Raw genomic sequence first — 15,122 nt, forward strand, 5'->3', positions numbered from 1 at the left:
GAACACCTTTCCTGATTTTAAACCAGTTACTATTGCTCCTTGGTCTGTGTGCAGGTTCCCCATGAGCACAGTTAAGAGTTCCAGAATTCATATTCTTAGCAATGTTATCCATAGTTTGTTATAATCCATACAGTTGAAAGCCTTTGCATAGTCAATAAAGCACATGTAAACACCTTTCCTGGTGTGACACTGCAGAATAATGTGCTGGACCTCAAGGTCAGTTTGAACCGCAAGGTTAGCAATTCAAACCCACAAACTGCTCCTTGGAAATCTTATACAGGGTTGCTATAGATCGGAACTGACTTGGTGGCACTTAACAACAAGAAAACACCTTTCTGGTATTTTCTTTCAGCCAAGATCTATCTGATGTCAGCAATGATACCCCCATACAATACCCGCCTCTGAATCTGGTTTAAATCTCTGTCAGTTCCCTGTCAATATATTGCTGCAATCGTTTTAAAATTATCTTTATTAAAATTTTACTTGTACATGATATTAATGATATTGTCCAATGATTTCCGCATTCTTTTGGGTTACCTCTCTTTGAACTGGACACAAATGTCGATCTCCTCTAGTCAGTTGGCCAGATAGTTGTCTCCCACATTTCTTGGCATACATGAGTACCTCCAGTGCTGCATCAGTATGTTGAAAGATTTAAATTTCTCCGATTTATTCTTGGAGCCTTGTTTTTTGCCAATGCCTTCAATGCACCTTGGACTTCTTTCTTCAGCACCATTGGTTCTTGATCATATGCTACTTATTGAAATGGTTGAACACTGACCATTTCTTTTTGGTACAGTGACTATGTGTATTCCTTCCATCTTTTTTTGATGCTTTCTGCATCATTCAATATTTTGCCCTTAGAATCTTTCAGTATTGAAAGTCGAGGCTTGAATTTATTCTTCAGTTCTTTCAATTTGAGAAATGTTGACAATGTTCTTCTCTTTTGGTTTTCTAACTCTAGATCTTTACAATTTTATTATAATACTTGAAGAAGTCATTGGTTTTGCAAAACTCTTATCGTGCGATCTCCAGCATCATTTGTACTACTAAGTCCATATTTTCCAGCTACTGATCCTTCCTCTTTGTTTCCAACCTTTGTATTCCTATCACTAGTAATTATCAATACATTTTGATTGCATGTTTTATCAATTTTAGACTTGATATTTTTGTTGTTGTTGTTGTTAGTTGTTGTGGAGTCAGGTACGACTCATAGAGACCCTGTATAGAGTTTCCAAATGGTGGCTGATGGGGTTTGAAACACCAACGTTGTAGTTAGCAGTTCAGTGCTTATCTTATAATGTCACATCAGGATTCGTGGAATTCTTCAATTTCGTCATCACTGGCTTTAGTGATTGGTGCGTAAGTTTGAATAATAATGGTATTAACTGGTCTTCCTTGTAGGTGTTTGGATACTATCCTATCACAGACAGCATTATACTTCAAGATAGATCTTGAAATGTTCTTTTTGATTATGAATGTGATGCCATTGCTCTTCATTTGTCTTTCCTAGCATAGTAAAACATATGATTGTCTGATTCCAAATTTCCAATACCAATGCATTTCAGCTCACTAGTACCTACTCAGGATATCAATGTTTATTTGTCCCATTTCATTTTTGACAACATAATTTTCTTAGATTCATACTTGATACATTCCATGCTTTAACTATTAATGGATGTTTATAGCTGTTTCTCCTCATTCTCACTTGTGTCCCATCAAGTGAAGCTTTACTCCATTTGGTTCTCCTTGTTAAACTTTACTTTGACTAGGCAGGTCTTCCCCAGTCACAGTCTGAATGCCTTCCAACCTGTAAGCCTCATCTTCTGGTACTATATCTGACAATATTCTGGTGCTCTTCATCATGTTTCAAGATTCAGTATTTTGGTGCTGTTTCACTGCCTTAAATGTTTCAGTGCCTTAAACATTCAGAAGTAGTCTGCCTTTCCTTCTTCCCAGTCTGTCATATCTGGAAGTTCAACTGAAACCTGCCTACGATATAGGTGACCTTGTTAGTATTAAAAATTCTGGTGGCATAGCTTCCAGCATCATAGCAACAAGCAAGTCACCACAACATGACAAACTGACAGATGAATGGTGGCTTAAATCAGTATATCATGGATTCACATATCATGCTAGTATGGTCAGACTGTAACATACTAACGATCATCAGACCTTGCTTTTTATTATTATTTTGCTAATAAACCTTTTTACCAGGTATGTTTATCATGTTGTTGTTAAGTGCTGTAGAATCGGTTTCAACTCATAGTAACCTTGTATAGGATTTCCAAGTCTGTAAATCTTCATGGGAGCAGAAAGTTTCATCTTTCTCTCACGGAATCACTGTTAGATTCAAATCACTGAAGTGGTTACGAATCGGGCTGCGAACCACAAGATCAGCAGTTCAAAACTACTAGCTGCTCCATGGGAGAAAGATGAGGCTTTCTGCTCCCGTAAAGATTTATAGCTTTGGAAACCCTTTACAGGGTCACTGTGAGTCGGAACCGACTCGATGGCACATAACAACAACAGCAACACCACCTGTGGTTAGCAGGCCAGCTCATAATCCACTACTCTATGAGGGTTTCTTGTATTTATCATAGTAGTATTTTATTCACAGTGAGTAAGATATGCTTTACAAATATCTCCCAGGGCTAAGCTGTTTTGCATATCTTAATTTTAATTTTCGACTGCAATTTCATTTTAACGTTTTAAAGTATTTCAACATTGAGTCAATTAATGGTCCTTGGATTGTTTCAAAGCTGCCTACATTATTATTTTCTCTTTTTGTGTTACCTTATTCAAACTTTCTACTGTTAATGTTTTCTCTTACTCATAGATACAAGCAGGCTCCTTATCTTTGAATTCCATTTTTCTATGCAGATTTTGAAACCCCCTCATAGTTTTATAGATTAAAAAAAAAATAAACAACTTCATGAGTGATAACTATTTCTATTAGAATTACTACTACTATTACTTCTGTTGTAGTGTACAGAAATGACTTCATGAGTCTGATCAGTTCCTAATGATGGCTGACTTTTGAGTGGTGGTATTTGCTTGTAGTCTGATCTCTGTACACATTCATTGGTATACATTCATACAGCAGAGTTTCTGTTGATAACTCCTTTTGTAGTGATAAAATGCCATGAGAAAAATGCCATACTATTTTTCTTTGTTATAAGTCTAGTAGGACCCTGAAAATGTCCCATTTTAATGGATTCTGCAGATGAAATGTCCCAAATCACCCCCTCCTCAAACTGGCTAAAAATATGGGTACATTTATTTATTGTCTACTAACCTGGTTTGAAAGGAGCTCTGGTGGCGTAGTGGTTACGAATTGGGCTGCGAACCTTAAGGTCAGCGGTTCGAAACTACTAACCGCTCCGGGGGAGAACGATGAGGCTTTCTACTCCCGTAAAGATTTACACCCTTGGAAACCCTGTACAGGTCGCTATGGGTCGGAACCGACTCGACGGCACTTAACAACAACAACAACCTGGTTTGATGGTGCGGCGCTGTGAGTTAATGGGCCAGACTGAAAAGCTGTTTGAACTGCAGGGTTGGTGGTTCAAGCTTGCCAGCTACTCCTCGGAAACCCTATACAGGGTCGCTGTGGGTCGGAATAGACTCGACGGCACTTAACAACAACAACAACAACAACAACCTGGTTTGATGCTGTTGAAATGTCCCAAAGCTGTTTGAACTGCAAGGTCGGCAGTTCAAATTCATCAGCTGCTCCTCGGAAACCCTACACAGGGTCGCTATGGATTAGAACTGACTAGATGGCACTTAACAACAACAACAACAACAACAACAACAACCAAAAGGTTTTGGAATTCTGGCGTGGCACTGTAGGATAAGCCCTGGATTGCTAATTAGAAGGTCAGCGGTTCAAACCCACCAGCTGCTCCTCAGAAACCCAATACAGGTTTGCTATGAATCAGACAGAATCAAATCAATGTCACTTACCAACAACAACCAAAAAGTTGTAGGGTCTAGTTCACCCAGAGGCATCATAGAAGAAAGTCCTGGTGGCTTACTTTTGAAAAAAATCAGCCCTTGAAAACCCTGTAGATTACAGTTCTACTCGGACACACACTGTGTGGTTATGAGTTGGAATTGGCTCCATGGCAACTGATGGTATGTATATAAATGAGGAAGAAAATTTTGCATATTGAAAGAGCCCAAATACTAATATAGCTGATATTGAGGCAAGAGAATAGTTTCTGAATTCAGAGAGTTTCAGTTCAAATATATATATTTTTTTCAAATATATTTTAAAACTTGATATCGCTGTGATTTTGAGAAAATTATGTAACTTCTCTTTGCCTCATTAAGTTGTAATGAACTTGCCTGAGCTAGAATAATGTCTGGTATATAGTAAGCACTCAAAAGTGTTACCTATTGTTAGTAGCTAATGCAGCAAATGTAAATGTTTAGTCAAGTATCAAACCATGTTTACTGATGGTTATGAGGGGAAAAAAGTTTGTCATTCTTGTCAAGTAAGTGCAATAGTGGTATGTTCAGAAACAATGCATCTTTAGTGTTTCAAGGACCACAGTTTATTGTAGCTGCTAAACTAATGAAAACTTTTTTTTTTTTAATGAGTTGTGAAAACAGGTTAAGAGAAGGACGCAGATTTATTGAGGCAGCGTTTGTGGATGTCTCAGGAACTGGTTCATGTCAAATATGTTAGTAACTTCTTGCTTGCTCAGCTCGAAAGGAAAGGTAATAATTGTAGCTAGTCAGTATTTCTCAAAGCGTAATCAGTGAAACTCTGTCCTCAGAAACCAGCAGTGGATGCTTGTTAAGAAGGAAGATACCCACAATCCTCTGATTCTTTTAAGACCTACTGTTTCTTTGGAAGTTTAACCAACATCTAAAGTACTGTTTGCATAACTTTAATTTGGAGGACGCTGGCACATTCAATAATGCATGGAGAAAGTATTGTTACACTATCAAATTGCACCAGACCCAGGAGACCTTTTTAGGTACAGGGTAGGCTATTCTTTTAATTTGAGAAGCTACACTTGAGGTTTCCTCGGGCCATCAAGCATCTCCCCACAATTGGTCCTCGTAAGTTTCTGTAAAATCTTCTGCCATTACTCTACAGTTGAAGTACTGAGTTGCACAAAATCTTAAATCCTCTAACTCTTTTCCTCGACAGTAGGAAAATAAAAGGGACTTTGGCAGGCTAGTTATTGTGGAACTGAAGTATGAGTCTATTCCACCTTAAAGGGCCTAGGCTTGCCTAGTGTTTGGGTTTTGCAGAGTTTGGGCACCACCATATTTGGAGCGTGCCTACTTTGGGGCGGGAGCCTCCTTGGGAGTGATTAGGTCAGAGCTGGAGGAGGTGACCTTGTTTGGTTTCTGGCACCCGAGAACAGTGGTGCACTGTTTCTGCCGCCCGGGTTTGTCTAATTGGTCCAGACGCTGCACCAGCGAAGAGCTGCCCAGGAGTTCCTCGCTGGCCACCCCCGCGGCCCGCAGCTCGGCAGAGGCGGGAAAGTGGCGCGCCTGCGCTGTGGGATCTGGGGCCGGAGGCGAAAAGCGGAGAACGGAGGGGGCCGTAGGAGCTGAGTAGCGTACAGAGAGCGGCGTGTGACGCGGGGACGCCGCGCGCTCCCAACGTCGCCCCGGTTTGACGCACACGGCACCAAACTGTGAGTTTCGGGGGTTATTTGGTCGGATTCGTTGGGACCGAAGTGGGATTCGGGCCTCTGGGCTTTGGCGGCGTTGGGTGTGAGGGTGGCGGAAGAACTTGGGGGACCCGGCCTCTGGCGCTCGGGCCGGGGGAGCTACGCCCTAGGCTGGGTCCCAACCATCCAAAAGGACGCATTTTGCCGCACAGGCTAAGATGGCGGCGGCGGCCGAGGAGGCGGAGTTGGTGCTACACAAGGAGCCCGGGCCCCGGGTTCGGGGAGGCGTCGGCCGCGGCGGCCGCGGGGGGCCGCGGAGCTTGAGGTGAGCGGCGGCAGCCGCCGCGGGGCAGTACTCAGCGGAGGAGGTGGGGGAGCCTTTCCACGGAGGCGCCGGTGGATCCGGTAGCGGACACAAAGGGGCTGAGCTGGGCACTAGACTTGGGGGTTTTGTTTAGTCACATGAAGCGGAGCAGCCAGTGAGCAGTAGGGGGAAGGGGCCGGGATCTGGCGGCCAGGGGAGCCTGGCGGTCGCCATTGCAGTGCATTGAGTAACGGGGCGGTCCGAGAGCAGTCACCAACCCCACTCCTCGGTGCTGCTCGGTGTTGGCCAAAAGCTCCGGTTTGGCTTTAAACTGTGCACACCCATCCCCATTCCTGGGACCAGGACCGTGCATCACTCCCACTCCCACCTCCCCCGTTCTGCAAGATCTTTTGCAGCTAGGTGCCTGGGAAGTTACAGCAAGAGGTAAATCGCTCAAAGTGTTTGGGTTGCTGGAGCTTGGTGGTTGTCCAGCAGAAGGCTTTTGCCCCTTCAGGTCTGATTTCCTGGCCTTTTGTGTCTCTGGGAGCTTAGTCTCTGCTAGAGGAAAGCAGGCGTGTTCACTTCTCCCGTGAACCTGAAGAGGAGTTATCTCAGACCCTTCTCACTAATTGGAAACTTAGGTGGTGGAACTAAAGGTTACTTGTTATTAGAATATTACAGACGACTCCTGTGCTGGGATCCATCCATGGTTTAACAACATTAGTAGGGAAGTTTTCTTAAACTATTTAAGTAATACTGATAGGAAATTTGTGATGCAAAACTTTACTGCTAAGACTCCAAATCTTGAGTGGTCAGTAAGCTGTACTATTAGAGGGAATAAACACAGGTGCCTGAATGAATGGTGGTCCTGTTTTGTATACTAGTTAATAATTTCGGTTGAAATACCAACACCGTCATCTGTTTCTGGCCAGTCTTGACTTAAGTCGGGCTTGCTGCATCTGAATGACAGGTTAGATTTGCCCTCACTGTGTATTCCCCTCCCTGCAGTAGTTTAGTTACATTGTTTTTGGTCAAAAAAGGAGAAAAACATTTTAAAGAGTAGACAACTAAAGTTTCTCAAAGAAGGGAAACCTGCTGTTTGCCTTAAGTGTCATGTGTATCTGGTAATTTGATGGCAGCTGTATTGCATTGGGAGGTTTTTTAAATAGGTGAAACATAAAGGCTGTTACTAATACGTTGGTATGTGTATTGCTGTTAAGAGAATGGCAGCGTAAATCTTAGGTCATTTAACAATCTAAAGTTATACTACATTTATGGATATATTATATCTTGGGTAATGGTGGTAACTAGTATTTGCAGTTCTGAATGTGAAAACAACTAATGTTTTGTTTTTGCCAGGTTACATGAACAACATTAATTGAATACTTGATTGAAAGGACGGTTAAATATATGAGATCGCTGGTAGCGTAGTGGTTATGAATTAGGCTGCTAACCTCAAGGTCGGCAGTTCTAAACTACCAGCTGTTCCGCCGGAGAAAGATGAGGCGTTCTGCTCCCGTAAAGATTTACAGCCTCGGAAACCCTGTGCAGGGCCACTATGAGTCAGAACCGACTGCACGGTACTCAACAACAACAACTTTATTTACATCTCTGTATTCTAATGGAATTTGAATTTTTCAACATGATTTAAAACTTTCAGTTTTTGTTTCTCTTCAGATACATATTTTCTTTCTCTTAGTTTTTCTTTTTCTGCAATAGAGAACAAGCTTGCTGGATTAATGAGTAGGAGGTATATTGAGCTCAATAAAATGCATAACTCAACTTTTAAATTGCAGAAAACAAGTCCTACCTCCTTACAGTCTAGTCTTCAAGATTGAATACTGGAGATTGTAAGTTAGTAACATAGTGGAAAATTCTCTCTTAACTTGCTCTCCATTGCCCTTTTCATTTGTCATGGGTATGAAAAGGTAAATACCTGTAACTAATAATGAAGACCCCCAGTGATATGGATTGGCAAAGTGGCAGCATCAATGGGCTCAAGCGTGGTAACAATTGTGAGCTTGGCCCAGGACTGGGCAGTGTTTCATTTCTGTTGTGCATAGGTCGCTATGAGTAGATACCGACTGGATGGCATCTAACAACAGCACAACAACAATAACAAAGACAAAACAAAGGAATATTTTTGTGAATACTTGTCAAACCACTATTATGTTAATGAGCACTTTGGTTCGATTTGGTTGTAGTTGTTAAGTGCCATTGAGTTGATTCGGACCCATAGTGACCCTGTATAGGGTTTCCGAGGAGCAACTGGTGAGCTTGAACCGCTGACCTTGCAGTTCAGTTGGCTTTGCATTCTGGCACATTAACCCACAGCGTCACACCAGTTTAGTTAGATAGCAATAATTTAGAAACTTTATTTAATATATGGTGACTTAGTTTTTAAATTGACTTCCAGTGAAACCAGATGCAGAATATAAAAATTTCTGAGCAGTTTTGTTTTTATGAAGTTTGAGGTCTTTAAAAAGTTACCAAGACCTAGCAATAAGCAAACAAACAACAGCTTGATAAACTTATTGAAATGTTTGCAGTAACTGCCATTGTTAGGAGTTATTACTTGAAAGAAATGAAATGCATGAAAACATTTTGGTTGAATAAATGTACGTGGTACTCAGTTCTTTTTCTTTTGTCTAAAGCAACTTTAAGACTAAGTAGTATTACTACTACTGAGTCGTAGATCTATTAGGAAATTCAGCAAATAGTGAAAAATTATAGTGACCTATAATTCTTGATTGTAAAAAGGGAAAAAAAGAGTTTCTAGGGTTTATACAAAAAGTCTGAGCCAAACACAATTAAACATTAAAAACAACACCTAAGCATTAAAATATTTTAGTTTACAAAGTATGTTTACCTATATTATATATCTGATCAATTTTTTAGAAAAGATTTAACATTTTAACCCTTCTGTGGTGTTTTATCTTTTTACTGCAAGCTTAATGCTCCTTTTTGATCTGTTTCTTGAAGATGTTAACTGTTATACTCGCACTTTCAGGATGCCGTTTATTGGGGATGGGGGTATATTACCTAATTGTCAACATTTTGATCTAATTTATGTTTTTGCAATTTAGAATTTTATCTTTTGCTTCTACTAACTCATTGAAACTTTTTCACAAATATATCTATGTAGAATTTTAGTTAACATTTGTGTTTATGCCTATATTAATAAAGAGGCATGATGAGATAAAATTTAAAGTTGTGAATTTTGAAATAAAACTGCTGGTTTCAAATATAGCTGTATGAGCACTAAGCACATGAACTTAATAACCTTTCATAGAGGTTAAAGGTTTAAATTACTAATTCATGTTAAGCCCTTAGCTTTCTAGCTCAGAATCAATGCTGAGTAAATGTTAGCTGTTATCATCGTACTGTTGGGTTTCATCAAGTCTTTCAACTCAACGATCCCTTGTAACAGAATAGAATTACCCTAGTGGGTTTTCTAGGCTGCAGGATAATGCACTAGACCGCAAGGTTGGTTAAACCTCAAGGTTGGCAGTTCAAACATACCAGTTGCTCCTCAGGTTGCTATGAATCAGAATTGATTCAGTGGCACCTAACAACAACAATATTAACAGAAGCAGATCACCTAGTTTTTCTCCACAGAGCCAGTAGGTGGATTCAAACTTCCAACTTTCCTGTTGCAGCCAGGTTCTTAACCATTGCACCACCATCTTTCTGCTATAACTAGCAGTGATTTGAAGTTGTAGGCTTTTGCTGCTATCTTATTTTTAGGCCCTTGCGTACAAATACAAGGTTGTAATGAAGGACGTCAGATGCAGGCGTCAAAGTATTGTTTTTTTCCTAGTTCTAGCAGCAGATGTTATAACCAGGCTGAGTATTTCAAGATCCTGATTCCTTTTATGACTATCAGCTGATGAGTAGATACGCTTGGGAATGAGTGTGTTTTAGTGCAGTTATTTCCCAACTGATGTGTTGGTTTGTCTTTGTTGCAACACTCTAAATATTTCTTCACTCTTTAAATTTTTGACCATGAGGGTGGAATGACCATTAGTAGAGGGAAGGAGAGTGAACTGTGTGTTTGTAGTAATTACATATAAACCCTAAATTAGGATGAGGAGTGCTTGGAATTGTAGCTAGATTGAAAAGAGGAATGTTATCTTTTCTCTGGATTGTCTGAGTCAGGGAATTTCCCCAAACATTTCCTTTTGCCATTTCCCACTCTGGCTCTCTACATTTTTGTTTTCTGTGTGTCTGTGCTAGTGTAGTCTTAAACTTGTGGCTTTCTCTGTTTAATTTTCCTTCTACCACTTACCTCCCGCATCAGAAATAGAGATTTAAGCTCTTGAACAGATTATACAAAGCATCTAGTAAAACTGCTGTTAAGAGGGATGTGAATATGAAATATTTGAAGTTTCATTTATGCATAAAAATATCTTTATTATATAACATTTTGATTGCATTACAGAAGCTTGGAAAAACAGTGGAAAAAAGTCACCTATAGTCTTATCATTTGTATTAAAAGGAAGGGAGATGAGACTGACATTAATCAATCATGTACTCTATACTCCTTATAATAATTCTATGACATATATATATATATATAATATTCCTAGTTTATATGTGAGGAAACAGACTCCAGCTCACGTCATATAGATAGTAAGTGGTAGAAGTAAATGGATAGTACATGGTGGAAGGACCTAAGCTTTAGAATTTAGTATGTCTTGATTTTAGAGATAAGATCTTTAAATTCTGCTTTCCTGTCCTTTCTTCCTATATTGAGGGAGCATCAAAAAGTTCATGGAAAAATTCCACTTCCTTTTAATTCCTTTTATCCATGAACTTTTTTTTTTATCCATGAACTTTTTGAAGCCCCCTTCTGTATCAACTTTATACCTAGTTGCTGTACAATTTATACTATCTTCTTTTTTTAAAATTTAACATAAAAAGCATTTTGAAATGGTATCTTACTGTCCACATTGTTTATTCATAGCACCTAATAAAAGACTCTTTGTCTTGGCTGCTGGACATTGGTACAGTGATATTGGCCAAGATGGAAGCTGCCTATTCTTTGTTGAATGACTAAGATGGAAAAAAAAAAAAAAAAAAAAATCAAGCTTAATTAGAACTAATAACTCTATGGGATTGCTACAGGTTTATTAATGCTATCTGGCCTTTCTGATGTGGCACAATAGGATAAACATTGGACTGCTAGTCACAGGTCGGTGGTTCAAACCCACCAACTATCCCTTGGAAACTATTCAGGTCTGCTATTCAACAGCAACAATAACAGCGTCCTTTCTTGTGGGACATTTAACTTAGAGATGGATATAAGGAGCTCTGGTAGCGTAGTGGTTACGAATCAGGCTGCGAACCTTAAGGTCAGCGGTTCGAAACTACCAGCCGCTCCGCGCGAGAAAGATGAGTCTTTCTACTCCTGTAAAGATTTACACCTCGGAAACCCTGTACAGGGTTGCTATGGGTCGGAACCGACTCGATGGCACTTAACAACAACAACATAAGTAAAATGGAGATGATGTATTTAATTTATAAACATATGAAAAGATTACCTGTATTTTTATGCTTGGATATACTTTAAACTTTTATTAAGAATGTTTGAAAAGCGATACTAAAATTAAATAGGTACTGAAATACTGCTGCATTACTATTAATAAATCCTCATAAAGCAATTTTTGGTTTATAAGAGGTAAAAATTGATTAATATTGAATGCTTATGCTCATAGGGAGGATGGCATTTATATACTAAAAGAAATTTGTTGGATCATTTATAAAGAAATTGTACAGGACATTACTGTTTCATAGAAAGTTCAGACACAAATATAATTTTAATTTTTCTGTGTTTTTGTTAGGTGCCATCAACTTGATTTTCAACTCATAAAGACCCCATGTGACAATAGAACTACCCTGTAGGTTTTTTTTCTGGAGTCCCGGTGTGGTGCTGTGGACTAATGAGTCAGACGCAAAGTCGTTTGAACTGCAAGGTTGGCGGTTCAAGCTCACCAGCTGCTCCTTGGAAACCCTATACAGAGTCTCTATGGGTCAGAATCGACTTTACGGCACTCAACAACAGCAACAACATAGGTTTTTCTAGGCTTTACAGGTGAATATTGCCAAGTCTTTGTTGTTGCAGAGCCATTGTGTGGGTTGAATCACTAACCAACTGTTTGGTTAGCAGCTGAACCCTTAACCATTGTGCCACCACAGCGTCTTTCATTGTTGTTCAGTGTCATTCTCTACATTTCATTCTCTACATTGTTGTTCAGTGTCATTGAGTTGATTCTGACTCATAGAGACGCTATATAGGGTTTCTGAGGAGTAGATGGTGGGTTTGAACTGCGGGTCTTTCTGTTGCTGTTAAGTGCTGTTGAGTCAGTTTCAACCCATAGCGACCCTGTGCAGGGTTTCTGAGGAGTGGGTGATGAGTTTGATCCAATGTCCTTGCAGTTCAAACTGACCTTGAGGTCATGTGCTTTTCCTACAGCCCCACACCAGGACTCCTGCTATAGCGTTATTTAAAAAAGGGAAATAGATAAAATTAATTTTATTTTCTTAACTCAGCATAGCCAAAATATTATCATTTTAATAAGCTTTCAATATAGACATAATGGGATATTTTATGTACTTTATTTTTATACCAAGTCTTTAAAATCCAGAGTTTATTGCATATTTAAAACACATTTCAGTTCAGGCCAGTCAGACTTCCAAGTGCTCACTAACTACATAAGGCTGATGGCTACCATATTGGATAGTGCAATATGGATAGTAAGTGTCATAGGAGTGTGGTGAGACTTTCTGCTCCTGTAAAGATTTGCAGCCTCGGAAACCGTACCACAGGGTCACGATGAGTTGAAACTGATTCCACGGCACATCACTGTCACCACCACCACAACCACCACCACAGGAGTATGGTGAAAAAACAGATAAAGTAGAAATTGAACTGATCATTCAAGAGTGCCTGAGAAAACAGTGCTAGGCTGAAGGCTGTAGAATATTCATAGTAAGAAGTGATTGAAATTAAAGCTGGAGATAACAGTTTGAAATCAGATAATAGAGTAGTTTTAATACAGTTTAATGAGCTCAGTATGTTTGTATGAGAGAGAACATACATGTTGGAGGGTGCTTAACCCATGTCAGTGGTTAGCAATATCATGATATAATCATAAAAAGATCAGAATTGAGAAAAAGCCATTACTTTTTATTGGTTACTTGTTTCTAAATGTTTTATACTTAGCTATAGTTTACATAAAGTGAAGTGCACAAATATAATATTTGTACAATTCGAATTTTTACATACAGATCCACTCAGGTAACTTCTAATCAGATCAGGATGTAGATTTTCATCACCTAAAACAGTACTTGTGCCCTGGTCTGTTAACTTTCTCTCAACAGAAGCAACTTGTATTCTGACTTCTTGTCACCATAAATAGTTTTGCTTGTTTACTTTGGAAGGATAGAGAGAGTTAGTGCTTGAGACTTCTCTATCTTTTTAGTCCTTGTTTGGCATTGTTTTGGAGGTGAATGAGATGATAGGCAGTTGGTACTATGGTCCTTCAATTTTTTTTTTTTTTTTTCCTAGTAGTGCTTCTGCCAAGATCAGAGAGATGCTTCTTAAGTTTTCATTCGTAGTAACCCTTTAGAGGTTAATTTTATGACTTCAAAATTTGTTTAGAATACAGAGATTTGAATTGCCTCCACAGATAACATAGTTGTCTGGCTCGCATTCAGTACAGTCTTCTCTAGGCGTATGGCCAAGAAGTAGGTGGAGGAGGTCTTGGGGATTGCCTCCTTGTATAGATAGCTTTTGGAGTCTCTTTAAAAAGTAGCTTCCAAGCATTGTGTAAGTTGGAGTTCAGGTTTGGTTTAAGGTATTAGGTATTGCTGATTGTGATTGTTGGGGAAGGAGTTGGTATATTTCTGTTTACAGGTAAGTATTAACTTCTCAATCAGAAATATTGTGACCTTTATGTCAAAATAACTAGAATATTGCCATAAGGGCAGTTGAACAGATGTTCATAAAGGAGATTATAAACTGAGAACTAAAAAGGAGTTGTTGATCATGACTTTTACTTCTAGTGCTTGAGTCCAAATGAAATGAATAGTTGCAGTTTTATTTTTTTTGTAAATACTGAGCAGTGGAAGCTTTATATTATAGTGTAACAATTTTAGGTTGATGCATTTGAGAGAAATTAGGTTTTTAAATCAAATTTGAATGTGTAGTATACTAAAGTTGTAGAAAGTATATTGTTGTTTGTTAAGTGCTGTCAAATTGGTTTTGACTCATAGCGACCCTGTGTAGAATTTGTTTGAATCACTGCCTTTGTGGTTAGCAGTCTAGTGCTTATCCTATAGTGCCACACCAGAACTTCAAAAAGTTCATTCTGTTGACTTATAGCAACCCTGTATATAGTTTTTGAGGAGTGGCTGGGGTTTTGAAACACAGACCCTGAGGTTAGCAATGCAGTGCTTAGCCTACAGTGCCACATCAGCACTCCAAAAAGTACATAGCATTGAAAATACCTTAAAATTCTAGTTTGTTAATTTTGAGTAATATATTTTGTAAATTGTATAGAATAGAATATGAAAAGACTTGGTAACATTTGGATTATGACTGCTTTTGAGTAAATGAAAATAACTTATATGAAGTTTTATGTTTGGAATTTATAATACATTTGAAATTCTTACAACTAAAGCTTGTTTAATATATTCTTGCTCCAAGAGTTTTACTAGTTACATAGAAAAAATCATAATATCTTATTAGTCAACTTATTGCAGGTTTTGTATTTGTAAAAGTGTGAAAGTGTCAAGTAAAATTGGCTAGATTAGACATTGAAAAAGTATGTGCTTGTCAAAAAAATGTGAAGATTATATATAGGTTTTTGTTGCACTAGAAAACTAACAAACATAAGATTATTAAGTGCTGTAGAGTCTTTTCCGAGTCATAGGGACCTGTCTAGGGTTTTCTAAGAGTGGCTGGTAGGTTTGCACTGCGGATTTTGTGGTTAGCAGTCTAGTACGTATTCTACCTACAATGCCACACCAGAACTCCATTAAATGATTGAAGTATTATTAATGGTAGCTCTAAAGATAATTTTATTTATAGGAAAAGATACATTGAAGAATGTGTTGTATGTTTTCCTGTTTTAACAGAAATGAATGTTATATTTGAAATTAGTTTTGGGAAGCTT

General features: G+C 38.8%; 1 protein-coding gene across 3 annotated transcripts in view; it reads left to right on the top strand.

The window, feature by feature from the left end:
- Positions 1 to 5,396: 5,396 nt before the first annotated feature.
- ZNF644 (zinc finger protein 644) overlaps positions 5,397 to 15,122 on the top strand; it is a 123,732-nt gene continuing 114,006 nt past the window's right edge. For 2 of the 3 annotated variants that reach the window (XM_006830969.1, XM_006830971.1), the window contains exon 1: positions 5,397 to 5,663. The gene's annotated coding sequence lies outside the window, so the exon portion shown is untranslated. Of the gene's footprint in view, positions 5,664 to 6,143; positions 6,388 to 15,122 lie in introns of those variants that run through there. The other variant, XM_006830970.1, reaches the window with a different exon arrangement.

Source organism: Chrysochloris asiatica, unplaced genomic scaffold (assembly GCF_000296735.1).
Source record: "Chrysochloris asiatica unplaced genomic scaffold, ChrAsi1.0 scaffold00002, whole genome shotgun sequence".
NCBI classification, from domain to species: Eukaryota; Metazoa; Chordata; class Mammalia; order Afrosoricida; family Chrysochloridae; genus Chrysochloris; species Chrysochloris asiatica.